General features: G+C 34.4%; 1 non-coding gene across 1 annotated transcript; it reads right to left on the minus strand.

Moving 5' to 3' along the window:
* Window positions 1-405: 405 nt before the first annotated feature.
* Window positions 406-477, minus strand: Trnad-guc (transfer RNA aspartic acid (anticodon GUC)). The gene has a single exon. It is a non-coding gene; the product is annotated as a tRNA-Asp (tRNA).
* Window positions 478-10,908: the final 10,431 nt, after the last annotated feature.

Below are 10,908 nucleotides of genomic sequence, written 5' to 3' on the forward strand. Positions count from 1 at the left end.
TTAATCTGAATAACTTCCAGCCACACTGGATCCACTGCTGTTATTTTAATACAACTCAGAAAGACAATAAGGATTGAAAACTTTCTTATTGCCATTAGGAATTGCATTTGTAATGTGTAAATCCTCCATGATTTCGAATTAGTTTTGCTTTCGGCGCTCATTGTAGCTTGAACATATTCAAAGTTGTACCGTTCTTATTGTATGGGGATTTAGCTCAGTAGTGCATCATACAACTGCAGATCCCAGTTTCGAACCAGGGTGTCCCGTTGGTTATGCTTACCCAGGTTAATAAATGAACATGATATACTTATCTATGGATGTCGCTATCTAGAAGTTCCTTCATTGTTATAAAGTAGTTATTTGTTGATATTACAAATCATGGCGAGATACCAAATAAAACATATGCTCCCCGACGGGGAATCGAACCACGGTCTCCCGCGTGACAGGCGGGGATACTTACCACTATACTATCGAGGAGATTGGACATATCTAGCTTATCTTATTGTTAAAACCCATGGGCGCATATAACCATACTGATCGATATATATATTAGGATAATACATCTCAGAGGTAATCATAATCAGATATACAAGCTATAGTGTACAACATGAATTGATACTTCGTTACGCACTGTACTATACGATTAATATATGAACAAGATACACTTACCTATTTATGTCGCTATCAAGAACAACCAACAACACGCGATTGAAACGTGAATAATTGTTCACATTAAAGAGTTGAATGATTTATTTACAGAAAGCTTCGGATCAGATCAGAATACTAAATGAGTCCACTGGGACGTAAAATCAACAGGATGAGTTAAATACCGGATTAATTAACTAAATTTGCGGAAAGGTACGGGGCTAAGCAGGTTTACAAATAGGGACTATTTATTTGCAGTAATATTCGCGTACTTTTGATGCAGGCCTATCGGACCCGTAGATTTGTATGAATTTACCAATAATCAAACACATTAAAGTGATTTTCGTTTCCCTTTTCATCAATGTCCCGCTTTGTATTGGAGATTTGCGGCGACTGTTAAGTAGGTTACAAGTAAACTGTTCCCAACGAACAGCCATAAAGACGTTTTAGTCCACTTTCTTTGAATTGTAATTGCGCATTATGAGGTCTTTTGTATTATAAAGATGATAAAATAAAGCGGTCATTAATAAGGCACTAATCAATGTATGACGTAACACTATATGTATGGAGTGCACAAGTATTGATCCATGTTTCCTTTGCGCGAAAAATAAAATTGACACATTAGTTCATGGAATAAAATGTGTGGGATAAAATTAATACTTGATGGAAATATGCATTGATGATTTGTTACCGACTCTTCAACCGACTTACACAACAACATTGCCACTATCCGCCGCATACAAATGATAGAAAATGTCAATTTATAGTCAATTCTTTCGGATTTCAACTAAGCCTCTATGCGATATGTATGGAATACACTGGTTTATCGTAGCAGAATAACTCGTTTTGAATCAGTAAAACTGTTGAACTAGTTTGGTCGCCATGTTGGATTCATCTTTCAGCAACTAATTCGCCTACCAGACTTCTGACCGGATATAAACCTCTTCGCGCGACAGATAAGGACCGATAGTGTTAGTGGAACCAGACAATTACTAGTATGACAAATTCACTGGGTAGTTTATACATCCATAAACTGTCAATTAAAACTAATTGGGGATTCTTCGCGGCGTCCCACCTAATTGATATCAACCGGTGTCTATAGTTTTATTTCTTCAGAGGAATTCGCCTTATAACTACATTTTACATTGCACTAGATACTATTAAATCATATAATGATGCTTTGCACATCTCCAACAAGTAACAAAGTGCTGAATGAACTGACTACGACAATAAATTCAACTGAAACACAAACATGCATATAAGGATTAAAACTATTTTAACCTGGGCTAAAACATTGAAAATAAGTTAGGGAAATAATATAAACCGATGGCATCCGTGTGTTTAGGCTTTAAATGTTTATTTATTTAAAAAACATAATAATGCGGTCGTTGTCGCCTGTTTTATCCGATTAGTGGAAAAGGTATGCACATTTTATAACGAAATGTGCCGCGCTCTGTGAAAAGGGGGCTTAATGAATGTGCGTAAAGTGTCGACACTTATTGGCCTTCTTAGACCGCACAGGTATATAAGGGACAAACCGTCCACTTTAAAGGTATTTTTCGTTTCAAGCAAGTATCTTCTTCGAGAAAGTCCACTATAGGATGAAAGTGTCGTTCATGGTCGTTTATGATTAGCTTGTGCCCAGTTTTCTTAGATCGAGGCTCGTTTTTCAGAGTGACACGCTTACGAGAGGCACTAAGGTTAAAATCAAAGCGCTCAATGCACTGAATTTGCTCGCTGTTGTATAATCTTAGACGCAACTCAGTTTTCAAAATGTAGTTATAGCTTTTTATATCGCAAGTTTGAAATGACCACAACCCATTCAAATTTAAAAAGAGTGTGTTTTAAAGCACAGGTCGAGATGTGTTTGTTTTTTCAAATCATTGATACAGCTAATCAGTGTGCAAAGGCTAATCTTATTTGACATGCATAAAGCCCCGTTTTCTCTTAAAACAGCCAATACGTACGTATTTCAATGATAAACACTAGACTGGCCAACGTTGTCATACAAGCTGTTAAATACTTTTGAATACATACACACTATGTAGTGTACCAGTGGGAACTATAACCAGGCAGATGCGGTGATTAGAGCAGACGCTCCTAGAATTCGTCGTCTGCTTAATTTTACTGCAGTTATCCACACAGGCAGTCATTGATTACGGTTCCTAGCGTTCTAAACGCAGACTGACTTGCAAAATTGCCTCTACATTATTTGTGAGCGTTAAAACACAATAACCCTAAATTATAACTTTGCCTGATAAACTGTTTTAAATGATTCGCCAAAACATTAAAGATGGGTGCTTCGTTATTTTTAAGGCATACACAATAGAGCGCACAAATGCATCACACCATTAATACAAGATAAGTATTGATGCAAAGCATCAAAGGGCGTCGGGAATTTCAGTGTAAAAGGCACTCAATGAAGAAACATGGGTTGATTTTTATTCTTCTGTAAATATTAATATATTGGCCGATTATTTTTAAGAAAATAGAAAAAGATACTGGTATAACCATTACCTATGATTTTGTGTTATAACCCCCAAATAACCATTATTTATGATGTTGTGTTATAACCCCCAAATAACCATTATCTATGATTTTGTGTTGTAACTCCCAAATATTTCATAGTTCATTTTATTTACATTGGTTTCCTTTTTACTGGTATCCGTGTGCAGTTTTCATTAATGGAACAGAACTGTGTAGGTTTTAAAAAATCTGCTTCATTTTGTAAGCGTAATTTCATAGTTTTCTCAACTTCAAGGGGAGATGATTCTGAACTTATTCTTGCGTTGCTCATTTACGACAGAGGTTGAGTACTCATTGATATGAAAACACTGTAAAAGTTTGGAAAAAAATGAATGAAAACTGTGAATTGTATAAAGAAGCTGCATTTCACAATACTTTGAAATTCAGTAAAAGATCATAATAGATTTATTGCTCCGATATTCATCATTTTCAATAGGGTTCGGGTAATACTGATATAAAAACACTTAACATTTTAACACGTGAAAGATTCAGACGTAAGTTTTGAAATCTTTTAAACAAGTGGAAATTGTTTATTTTGTCAAATTTAATAGAAAAAAATTCTGAACTTATTGTCCCGATGTTTCTCATTTTAAATGAGGAAAAATTCTCATTGATATGAAGACACTGTAAGTTTGGAAAGAATCTGATGAAAAATGTTGACATAATCACCTAACCAAGCAGTTTTTCATTTTTGACGATGCTGCGTAGCAGCTCGTCTAAGTTATCATACCATGAAAAAATTCTTCACAACTGCGACCTATGTAAAAGACCAAGCCAGTCCGATTGAGATAGCTCGATTTTTCTAATCGGCATACCTCGCTGATTATCATTGATAAAGGTATAGGAAGCTCAGCTATAAATAGGACCTCATATTCTGGGGAAAAGATTTAATAATAGTTTGAAAACGTTAATTTTAAATCAGTTATATTCAATCCATTATATGTTAATAGATCAATGAAACAACTATGCATTTTCTGTATTGTATTTGACATTTGTTGTGATTCAGTTAATAAATTGCGAGTTAAAACGTGTATAATTAACTTTCAATGCGATCATGAGTGTAAAGAAAACGAATTATTTCGAACCTGCCATTTGTAAACGTCGTAGCGACTATGGTATATAAACAGCATAATAGCCATATGACATTTGTGAAACTCGCTCTTATGCGTGCTTTCTCATTTTGCATATTCAATAAACTTTTCAAACAGAAATTACAGAGCCACATCAGTGCACATACTATGTATGATAATTCATTCCTTTGTTGGATATTGTTTGCTGTTTTAAACACATATTAGGTCATATCGCGAAGATTTAGTTAACCTTACCATGTGTTCATGGTCGAACTCACGTATTCAAGTGCTCTTACGACTATGTGCTTATACCTACTTACGGGAATCATCATGAAATTATTGCCGTACTCAACGAACAAACATGCCTTAGCTTATTGAATAAGAGAAAAAAAAACAATAATCAAAAGAGAAAAAATATATGTTCATGCACATGGGCATGTGAAATCACGTCCGTACACATGGCATCATTAACTTAGGAAAGGAAACAACGAAATATAAAGTTTGGTATGATAAACATGTGAAATTAAAGAGCATTGCGTAATTAAAGAGCATGTCAAGTTTTGAATATATATGCTGAAACGTTATGTTATAACCCACAAACGTTTTACTGTAACAGAACGTTTTTTTAAGATAAGTGGTACAGAAAATACACGTCGAATATCTTTTTAAAGATATTTCTTGTTATATTTGATCGAGAATGTAACCCGCCTCCCAGTTTCGCTGAATGGATCAAGTTCCCCACGGGTACTACTTCCCCGTACCCCCAATTTTTTTTCGTACCCTACATTTTTGTACCCAATTTTTTTCGTACCCATTTTTTTTCGTATACAAATTTTTGCTCGTATCCAAATTTTTTTCGTACCCAATTTTTTTTCCTACCCAAATTTTTTGTCGTAACCAAATCTGTTTTCGTACCCAATTTTTTTTGGCATAATTTTTGTACCCAAAATTTTCGTACCAATTTCTTTCCTTCCCAAAATTTTCGTACCCACATACACTGTTGTGTTGATGTAGATAAACTTAAATAGATGCTTTTATATCAATCCTCTTCAAAAGCATCGTAACATCAGTACTTTGATAAGATGATATATTTATGATTTGGGACCACTCTTAAGAGAAGCTTGAATTGTTTATTGAAGCATTAAACCGTTTTCACCCCAACCTGAAGTTTACGCATTCAGCTTCTAGGAAATCGTGTCTTTTCTCGATGTGGCTGTTTCTATTAATGACGACTTAACAATTCAAACAGATATACACATAAAGGAGACCAATAACCACCAATATCTTGACTATACGTCATGCCACCCTAAACAATGTAAGGACGGAATACCATACAGTCAGCCGAAGCGATATAGACGTATTATATCGGATGACAACAGTTTCAAATCGTCACTTCAAGACCTCAAGCATCATTTCAAAGAGCGAGATTATCCGGAAAAAGTTATCGATTGTGCATTTGAAAAAGTTTCTGCTCTATCTCAAGAAGACGCATTTCAGTCCTGCAATAAAGCAAAAACAAAAGTTATCCCATTTACAGTGGAATATAATCCGTAATTGCCAAACATAGGAGCCGCAATAAACAAGTATTGGGACATACTTAACCTGTCACAGAAAAAAGAAGTGAGAAGTGTGTATGAAACTTATAAGCCCATACTGGCGTTTAAAAGGCCTAATAATATAGGAAACTTCATTACACGTGCTCAATTTACGAACAGTTTGAACAGTTCACGTGCGTCCAGTGCCTGTGGAAGAACACGTTGCTCCCATTGTAAATCCATACACGTTGGAGAAAAATTTAAAAGTACAGTAACAGGCGAGCAATTTAATTTACAGAAGAATATGAAGTGTGCATCTAAAGATGTAATATACCTCATTACATGTAAACAGTGTAAGAAGCAGTACGTTGGACAAACCATGCAACCGGTGTCAAAAAGAATGAACAGTCATCGATTTGACATAAGAAACTTTTCTAACCCTGAATGTTCAACTTTGGTCGCATCACATTTTAATGAAGATCACAACAGCGCAAATGACTTTTCCTTTATGCCAATTGATGTTGTTAGTAACAACATAAATCGTCTGTGTAAAGAAACTTACTATATACATAGACTTAAAACATAACACCCTAATGGTATGAATAACAAAGTTCTTTTTAACATAAAAGACTAGCTCTTCAATTTAATTAATCTTACTTTTGTTTTTTCCTATTAGTATTTTTATACATAATTTTATAGGAAATTGTGTATTCTTGATTCCGAAAGTTAAGCTTAATTTAATTAACGTTCATTTTATTGACGTACATTTTCCCGCATTTTAATGTACGTTAAGTCAATGACGTAACATCCGCTTTCTGTTATTATTTGTATTATCTTGATAAAGGCGTAAGCAGAAACGTTGATGAAAAAGGAAAGAAAAATATGTGTTTTTGTTGGATTTATCATACTATACTTATCTTTTTTAAAATATGAAAGTAAAGGACGCTGATGCAAATAGGAGGCACTAACCATTCAAAAACAAATGAAATACTTATATTTTGAAAATATGATGAATTGAGATTCTAACGCAGATGTCTCTCCTAATTGTATTGAAGGGTGTTTCGTCATTAATATAATAAGTTTTAACCGAACATTTTACACGCAGATTTATAATAGTTTAGAATGGGTAATGTGACAATTACAGATTTTTTTATTTAAGCCATAAAAAAACACAATTTCCTTTCTGCTAGCGATACTGAGTCAAAATTAATACTTCTTTTGTTCATGTTTCAATAAAATATACAAAATGTATTGATATCATTTGAGAGCATGTAACAATTAGAATACGTATTTAATATGATTGAACATTTTAAAAAATACTCACGCCTTCATTTCAAATAACCAAACGCAAAAAATGCATGCAGACGAATATTGTATGCCGATTGTTATCAGTTTGGAATGTTGTAGTTAATTGTCGGATAAATGATTATACATAGAAACTATGTTTAAAATACAGTTCGACCTTACCTCTGGCATTGCAGACTGCCACGCAGACAACAAAACCGATCAGAACTATCAGTTTGTCCATCTTAGTCACTAAGTTGATATGTAATGAAGTGATGTGGACTGAATGCACGGGCGTATTTATACCTTTAATCCGTCAAACTTTAATGTGACAGTTTCACACTTTGATACATAGTTCGATAAACATGTATCCGGAATGCATTTTTGGTTGTAAAATTTGATCAGACGGAAGGTAGACATCTTCTCTATAAACTAGAATGTGTTCCTTACAAATTACTAGCGTATTCAACAGATTAAACTTAATAAAATAGTAATGGTTTAAAAACTAAAGATGTTACCACAGAAGTATTTAGCCGGAAAAGAAAACTTAAGAATAATGTTCTTAAAATGTAAGCACTACCCTTTTAACGAATATAACATATGTTGTTATGTTGTTTATGTTCCACTTGTACAAATCATGGACCCTCCTTTGCGATAAGTGATTTGAAGTTTTAATACTCTCTGACCATGTGTTTTGTAGTTAGATAAGGTCTTCCGCCCCATTATCCCGTTTAAAAAAGATGTAACACAAGTGTAGCTCCGTGTAAAATGTTCTGGAAATGGTTTATCTTCGATGACAATCAGTACTGAGCTGATTGTAAGGCTATCTATCAGAAGAAAATGATGTATCATAAATATTTGAAAAATAAAAATTCAAAAACTTGGAATAAATACAGAATAGCAAGAAATGCTGTTACAAACCTTAAGAAAAAATCCCTGAACAAATATTTTCAAGAAAGGTGCATTGGAGGTTGTAAGACATCTGATTTCTAAGGTACTATTTAACCTTACCTTTCCAATAAATAAAAAAACAATCAAACTAAAATTATTTTTAGTGAAAATGATGCTATTGTAACTGAAAATGTTGAAGTTGCTGAAATTTTTAATGACTTTTTTACAAATGTAGCTAAGGACATAGGCAAAGATTATATTTTTGACTGTGAAAGCCACCCAAGCCTATGTAAAATTGAAGAGATAATGAATACAATCTCAAAAACACAGTTTAGTTTTGAACATGCTGATGAATATAAGGTTATGAAAATTATAAACAAATTTGACTCAAAAAAGGCCACTGGAGAAGATAAGATATCTGTGAAATTATTGAAAGCTGTCAAAGAGGCTCTAGTTACACCTATTACTAAGTTTGTAAACACATCCATTGACTCATGTATCTTTCCAGACCAATTGAAAAAAGCCCAGGTTACACCTATCTTCAAAAAGAAAGACCATTTAGATAAATCAAACTACAGACCAGTCCGTATTCTTCCCATCCCATCAAAAATCTTTGAAAAGGTCCTTAGTGAACAATTGTCCTCTTACTTTGATAAGATATTTGATAATTTCCTTTGCGCTTTTAGAAAAAATCATGGATGCCAGACTACTTTATTAAAATTACTAGGAGACTGGAAATGTGCATTAGATCACAATGAATATGTTGCTGCCTTTCTAATGGACCTCTCCAAAGCGTTTGATTGTCTTCCACATGATATCCTACTCCATAAACTGCAGGCTTATGGTGTATCAGAAAACTCTATCAAACTTTTAAAATCATACCTGTCAAACAGACAGCAGCAGATTAAAATAGGAAGTATTGTTAGCTCCTGGGAAGACATTTACAAGGGTGTGCCTCAGGGTTCTATACTAGGCCCCCTCTTATTCAATATTTTTATTAATGATATGTTTTACTTGATTAAAAGAGGTACTCTGTACAACTATGCCGACGATAATACGCTCTCTTTCCACTCCCCTGATTTTCATGAACTGAAAAAAGTACTTCAAGATGAAAGTAAAATTTTAATTGACTGGTTTTAATTCAATTGTATGCAGGCTAATCCTGGCAAATTTCAGGCTATAGCTGTAGGCGAAAAAACTATCAGCAGATCCCCAATTTTCGATTTAGATGGATTCAGTATATCATGTGATGAAGTCGTCAAACTCTTGGGAGTGGACATTGACTGCAAGCTGAAATTTGATTCTCATGTTAGTAATATCTGTAAAAAGGCTGCACAGCAGGTCAATGTTTTGAAAAGAATTGGTAACAACCTTATGCAAACTAAATAAGCTCACTATATTTTATACTTTTGTTTTATCAAATTTTAACTTTTGCTCATTGGCATGGCACTTTTGCTCAGAAAGCAATACTAGAAAAATGTAAAAGATTCAAGAGCGTGCATTCAGATTTGTTAACGATGATTACTCCTCAAGTATTTCAATGTTTACTCTCAAAGGCAAACTTACCATCGCTGCATGTCCGCCGGATGAGAACCATGGCTATAGAAACTTTTTAAATAGTCAACAACATTGCCCCTCCTGTGTTATCAGACCTTGCCGTAAAAAAGTCAACAGGTATAATTTTTAGATATTCCAATTTATTACAGGTACCAGCGGTTAGAACCACTTCTTATGGTAAGACTCCTTCAAGTACGCTGCGCCGGTGCTTTGGAACTCACTCCCAGATCACTTCAGAACCTGCTCCAGCTTTAGTCAGTTTAAGACCCTGATCTCCAGCTGGAGCGGCAAAGACTGCAAATGCATAGCCTGTGATTCTGGGTAGGTGAGCAACAACAGCACCGACGAGCAGTTCTTTGAGTTCACATTTTCATGTGCTTATATGTATTATTTTTTTTGCTTGCTGCATATTCTTATTTCCCTCCTTTGTGCTTGCAGTAAATGTGGTATTTCATGTGCTTTATGTATTTTGTATTGCTTGCTTGCTGCATGTTTCATATTTCCCCTTTTGTGTCTCAGCTTTGTATTTTATGGTATTGTACATGTGCTTATTTGTATTTCTGTGTCCCCTGTTGTGCCTCAGCTTGTAGTCTATGTGGTTTTTTCACATGTGCTTATATGTATTTTTGTGTTGCATTTTGCATGGTCATATTTCCCCCCTTTGTGTTTCAGTTAGCAGTCAATGTAGTATTTCATATACTATGCTTGTGTTTTTTGCCTTTTGCATGGTGTTGCTTGTGTCGATTTTATGTCGTTGCTTATATCTAATTTTAAATCGCCTATAGCTATGTATTGTATTTGTGCTGCAAATCATGACTACTGCCAATCTGCTTCATGTGCCAAGTCTCTGTGTGTTTTCCTATTGAAGAATTCTTAAACAGTCTTTTTAATTGTTTTACTTATTTATGTCATCCAATAAGCTTATAAAGATGATACTCATTTAACCATTTATATATTAGCGGATAGGCATTTTTCATGTTGTTTTTTCGGCGTAAGCTGTATTAAGCCAGCTTTTCACCCTGACTTGACCTTTGTAAGTGTCCAATAATATTCAAATAAAATTTCCCGCGGCTAGGTACGAATGAATACACTTCATTTATTCCATTGGCTGATTTGAGTATAACACCAGAACATTGGAAACATATCCGCGTCTTTGTAACACTGTTTTACTGCATGAAACAATTTTATCTCTAATGAAAAGGCTCAATAGATAGAACAGTTTTACAATCAATTTTCGACATAAATACAGTTTGTGCGTTCACCTTTTATTTTCAGAGAATTACCAGCGCAAAAGCGTTTATACTAAAGGCTATATTCTCATATTTAGTACTTACTTGCATTGCATTTCAACCCGCGAGGTTTCGGGTCAATTCGCGGTCAGTGTGTGAAAGTCAGAGTTT

This window comes from Dreissena polymorpha, chromosome 2 (assembly GCF_020536995.1).
Source record: "Dreissena polymorpha isolate Duluth1 chromosome 2, UMN_Dpol_1.0, whole genome shotgun sequence".
In the NCBI taxonomy this organism is placed as follows: Eukaryota; Metazoa; Mollusca; class Bivalvia; order Myida; family Dreissenidae; genus Dreissena; species Dreissena polymorpha.